The sequence below is a fragment of the Corvus hawaiiensis genome, chromosome 10, assembly GCF_020740725.1.
Source record: "Corvus hawaiiensis isolate bCorHaw1 chromosome 10, bCorHaw1.pri.cur, whole genome shotgun sequence".
Taxonomy (NCBI): Eukaryota; Metazoa; Chordata; class Aves; order Passeriformes; family Corvidae; genus Corvus; species Corvus hawaiiensis.
The window spans coordinates 16,068,736-16,074,735 of NC_063222.1; positions in this window are offsets into that span (position 1 = coordinate 16,068,736).

A 6,000-nucleotide genomic window follows, 5' to 3' on the forward strand; every position below is an offset into this window, starting at 1 on the left:
GCACCGCGGGCAGCGAGGACCGCGCCGTGCTATTTATAGACCCCGCACGTAGCCCGAGCCGTGCTCCCTGTGTAATTATCTCCCCTTCATGCCCTGCTGATTGCAGGCTCTAATGAGCTCAGCTGCAGAGACCGCCGCGGCAGCCTGGGGCTGACTCGTGGAGCTGCCGGCTCAGCCTTTTCGAAGGGTGCTGCCACAGGGTCCGCTTTGGGGCAGAAGCAGAGCTTGCTGTGGATCCCTGAGGGCACCGCCTGCCCAGGAGCCCTCACCTCCACAGGCAGTTCCTGCACTAAGTGCCCAGTCGGCGTGCATTTCCTTCAATTCCTGGAAGAATGGGGACTCTCCTTCCCAATCCTCCTTTTCCCTCCTGCACCTCCTGCTGCAGCACATCCTCAGACAGGTGTGTCTCCAGGCACACAAGTTCAGACCTGAGCATCCCCTCCTGGTCCCCTGATGCTGGCCCAAGGCCACAACAACCAGCACTTAGCAGCTGCCAGCATGATCATGGTGAAAGATGCCCAGAAACCATTAAGCAGCACCAGTTTGCCCCTGGGCACTGAGGATTTGCTGTGGTGACCCTGTGGCAGCAGCGCTGAGAGTGACAGGCAGCTCCTGGTCTCTAGAGGGCTGGCACTGTGTCCTTGGGCCAGCGCTGGTCCCCTGCATAGCAGAGAACATCTGCAGACTCCAGAGCCTGGTTATGGGTTGCTTGGAGCCCCTCTGGAGATGCAGCAGGCTAAAGGCAGCCCTTGGTGAGTGGCAAGTGGGGACATGCTGCTGTGACACACAGAAATGGGGGACACAGCCGTGGGGAGCAGGAGACCAGTCCCACCAGCACAGGCTGGTAGCAAGGGATGGGGCACATTGCACCCGTGGGAGAGCTGCAGTGGTCCCAGCCAGGGTCTCTGGAAGGATGTGGTGGGCTTTACACTGAGGTTACTCAGCCCAGAGCTCCTCCATCACAGATTCCTGCTCATTGTTGTCTCACCCGCTGGCTCACAGCAAAGTGCTGCTTATGTCGAGAGCCCCATGTTTTTCCAGGGTGGAGAAGGAGATGGGAGAGCAAAGGGATCCCCTTTATAGAAGACCAGGCTGTGGAAAATAGCTCTGTAGCTTAAGCTTTAGGGGAAAATACAGTTTCTTATATCTTTCAGCATTCATGAGAAATTGCACATAGAGAAAACAGTATTCACGATTTTCTGTCCAGCTTTGCTTCCAGCCCTGCGCTGGAGCTGCATGGGATTTTTGCTCTCCTCTCTTGCGTTTCATAACACCATCAGTGTTTATTCTCTTACTCATTTGTACTTCTTTCCCATTTGAAATGATCAGTTGTTGGTATAAACTCACCTTGGGAGCAATTACTCTGAGCCTAACCCAAACAGGCGCTGGGGTGCTCCATTAAGCAATATCACCTCCCTCCCTCTCCACTGATCCCAGAGGATACAGTATTTACTTTTCAGCTCTGCTATTCATACCGAGCGCACTTCGGTCAGCGTGCCAAGAATAACACAAAGCCTAACAACAGGCTTCAGCGCTAAGATGGAGTTCCTGACTTTACAAACCAAAAAAATAAAAAGCCAACCTATTATTTTGCCTTTGCTGAGAAATGCCTGGCAGCAGCAGAGCAGGCAAGTGCCAGAACCACCCCTCTGCCTTCAGCAGAACCGTGGGCAGCGTGAAATCTGTCCTGAGCGACGCAGAAAAAGGCAAAAAAAAAAAGAGCAGTAAGCCTGGGACACAGGTCGGCAACTGCCTGCTTTTCCGTCTGACACGGATTTTATTAGGTGGCTGCAATGTTTTGTGAGCTTTTCCTCAAAAAAAAAAGGAGGAAAGAGCCATTTGCAGAGCCATGGAGGGACACGTTCCCCAGCACCTGTAGATATTTCAGCCAGGTTTTCAGTAGCTCTGTCTCTGACCATCATGAGCCTCTGTGGATTTAATTACTAATTGCAAAGAAATTGCTGCCTGGTCCTGTAGCCTTTTCATTGCCAGCGGGGTTTGCTTTGTCCAGTTCTCCTCTGGAAATTATTTATTCACTAATCAGCTGCTAACAAGGGAAGCACTTGGAGCAAATTATCTTCCTGAGGTATTTCATAGGCATTAGCTGTATTGTACCGAAAAGTCTCAGTGTTAATTTAGACAATTTGCCTACCTGAAGAAAAAGCTGTAACAAAGCAGAGTCTGGAGCTGCCAGAATGAGCCACAGGTCTGGACCTGCAGGAGGCTTTGGCATTGCCCACCAGTGAGAGGATGCTCAGCAGTTTGTGGAGTGTTCCTGAGAGTCAAGTGTGTTTTTCCTGGGCCAGATGTTGCCGTTGTGGCAGGTAGAAAACCATGCCCTGGGGTTCCAACTTCTCTCAGAACAGATGGGCACCTTCGAGCTCTTTTTCCTGGCTCATTCCTGATGGATTTGGCACCGTGCAGCCCTGGCAGGGTGCTTGTCCCTGTGTCAGCCTTCACCAGCACAGCTCCAGTGCCAGCTTCTCCTCCTGCTCCTGTTCAGCCATCATTTAGCGGCAATTTGTGACCCGGCTGGGGACAATCCTAAAGCTGTGCAAGCCACAGGCTGCCAGCAGAGCCCTGTTCTCAGAAGGCACTGCGTGAACTGTCTCCATTTATCACCGACAGACCTCTTGCTCTTAGTGCACTTTGGAGCTGTTGAAATGTTTGGGGCCTTTGTCACAACACATCCCCTCCTTGGAGCCAGTCAGGATAAATGGACACTTTCAGGTTCTAAGGACAGTATCAGTTTAGGGAATAAATCACTTGTGGATGCCCTGTGGCACATGGGGCTCTAGGCAGTGTGTCAGAAAGAAAAAGTGTAATTTTTTTCCTGCATGCTTTTTCCTTTCAAACTCATTTCTTTTCTATGCTGGAGGACTTCTTTGGCTATCTTGGGAACATAGCAAAGACGTCTCCTTCCAGCATAATCTGCTGAGCTCAAGGGAGAGGGGAGTTTTATATGGAGTGCTTAAAAACACCAGCAGCAGTAGGGAAAAAATGAATGGGCATGTGAGATTGGAATGGGGGCGTGGAGAGCTGGCCAGGTAAAGGATGCTCGGCTGAGCTGACAGGCCTTATGGTCCTGCAAGAAAAACCATTATCTGGAAAACAAGGTATAATGGTGACATGGGAGAACCTGCCACTGATGCTGAGCTGTTCAGGAGAGGGAAATGTAGAGCCAATGTGAAGAACTGCAAAAATTGTGGCTGATATGGAGCAGTAGGTGATAAAATGGGAACAAAATTCATCACTGGTGGATGCTGGGTAGTGCAGATATAGAAGGACAAAACCCAAGGGTACAGGGAAGAGCTGTGGAGAGCAGGAAGGTGATCTGGAAGGCAGCACATCCCCCAGTTCCTCTCCTTGCTGAAGCCAAGCACCCACCTGTGGGGGGGAGACCAGGATGGAATCTCCCTCCTTGCTGCTCATGCCAAGCTGTGCCCCAGTGGGCTCACCAGGAGCACCCACTTCAGCAGCTGTTCTGTGGGCACAGGGTAGGAGAACCATTGGTGCAGAGCAGGCAGGTGGGCTATATGGCCAAAATGCCAGGCTGTGCTCTGCCTGACTGTGTATCCTGCAGGCTGCACTTACAGAGCCACAGCTCTGGTCTTGAAACCACCCTTGGTCTGTGCTCCATCAGCTCCCTGGAGCTGGCACAGAGGCTGTGCTGGGCAGAGTGCTGGGCACCCAGGGGTTAAAGCAGCCTTCAGGTTATGGACAAGGATGGTGCAGCTGAGGAGAATCAGCAATGTTCACAGCCTTTCCTGGGAACAAATGAAATCTTGCAACTCTGCAGGATCTGTGCTCAGTGCTTTGGGGAACTCAGTGCTATAGAAAAGCAAAGGTGTCCAGCAGCAATTTTTGTTCAGTAATTGGAAAAGATGTAAAAATATCCCGGCATTGTAAACCACTGCAGTCTGCAGATGGGAAACAGCAGTGCCTGGAGTCCAGCAGGGCTGGAGTGTATTCCAGTTAAATAATGGGAATTCACTGTGACACCTATGCAGAAGGCAAGGAAGATGCCAATCCTGTGCCAGTGTCAAAAGAGAAGGCTGGCAACCCCAAGCTAGCAGCTTGATTCGCCAAGTTAGGCAATAGGATGGGAAAACTGGTGTAAGATTCACCAGATAGTAAATTTTTCAGATCAAAAAGATTTTACCTGGAAAAGATGCAGGAACAGATCTAGAAGAAAATTCCGTATGGTGGAAAAGAGACTGGAGGCCAGTACATCATGCCTATGCTGACACCCCAGTGTTCCACATTTTTAAAGCAGCCAACATTGCAAAAATAGGAAATACAAGAAGTCAGCACTATTAAAGCAAATGTAATGAAATATCTTATCATGAGTCATTTACTTTAAAACCTCAAAAATTTTTCAGCAGATGCCACTAAATTTCTTGCACCTGGTGAAGGTGCATTGCTCTGGTGAAGTTTTACCAGCAAATAACAAAGAGGTTATAAAATGCACAGTGTTTCATCCTCTCCTTCCCTGAAGAGCTGTGTGTAATAGGCTGCATTATCAAATAATCATAATAAGGGAAGCTTTTAAATAATGCTGGGCTGAGTAGTGAGTGCCAAGGCAGTCATACATTTGTCATAAAAACACAGTACCAGGTTCTTAATGAATTAATGTGCCAGCTGGATTTGGGCTGGTAGCATCACGTACAAATCCTGAAAAATGATTCTCTGGTCTCCAGTATGAAGTTACTGGTGTTTGCAGTTCTGCAGCTCCTCCTGCCCATGAGTTTCTGCAGCCTGTGCTCATCCAAGCCTCCCTGCAAAGGGACCACATTGTCTTGATTCTAGAAGCTAGAAAGAAGCAGAGGCTGAGTAACCACTGTCCAACATGGGGCCTGGAGGTATGTCAAGATTTTCTGGCTGTCCTTTCAGCTTCCAGTCCCAAAAGTCCCAGACTAGAGGGTATGGGAGGCTGATCTGGAGCCAGGTGTCCAGAGGTGATGTGGGTCTTTTTTCCTGTTTCATTTCCATATCCCCTACAGGGGAGTGATGCCCACCCTGCTCTGGTGGTATGCAGGAACCCAGAGCATCCTATGCAGGCTGGGAAGGATGTGGTGCAGGATGCTGGGGACGTGCCTATAACAGCACCAGGGTGCACATGGGTGCTCAGAGTGGCATGAGAGGGTGGCTGAGCATGTTTGGGGGAGACCTCCTGCAGCCAGAATTAGTCCTGGAGGAGCAGCAACACTAGAAAGCGACGTCATCCTGTCCCCAAAGTCACATCTAGGACAGGACATGGAGTTTGAAGTGCCACCATGCTCAGCAGAGCAGGAGGGCTGTGGACAGACATGAATAAAATATAATGGTCTGGGCTACATTTACTCTTCTCAAAATAACTTTGCTTTTTGTGGATCCATTGTCAGAAAGCCACAATTGATATTGTCTGAGTGCTCGAGCCCTTTATAGTTGCTTGTAAAATAGCAACCTTCTGGTACTGTCAGAGCAGCCGTGCACCTGACCAAAGCTAAATCAGTGCTGTGGCCAGCAGCAGGGCTGGGCTGAAGGAGGGGACACTTGTGGCTGTCCCACACAGGCCCAGGGAAGGCATTTGTCCCATGGGGCCCACACTGCAGACACCCTCTGCAGCTGTCGGCTGTGGGAGGGCACCGGGATGTTAGTGAGGGCACCAGGCCTGCCCACCAGTACCTGGTGCATGCACTGGGTTCTCAGGGTTCCTCCTACAGACCATCCGGGCTCAGACTGTAAAACACAGTAAAGTGCATGCTAATTTCTTCAAATTCCAGATGTGGGGAGAGCAGCTGAACCCATTCATTTTGCTTGCAGGAGCTCCCTGGGAGCTGCATGGTGCTGTGAAGGAGGTCCCCTGGCAGAGTGATGTGCTCTACTGCTGTCCAGTTTTAGTTAAGAGCCAAGTTTGCTTGTTTTTTTCTAATTTCTCCCTTAGATGTCACACGCTTTTGCATAAGGAAGATCAAACTGTGATATTTTTAACCATCCTTGTAAAAAAAATGTATGGTG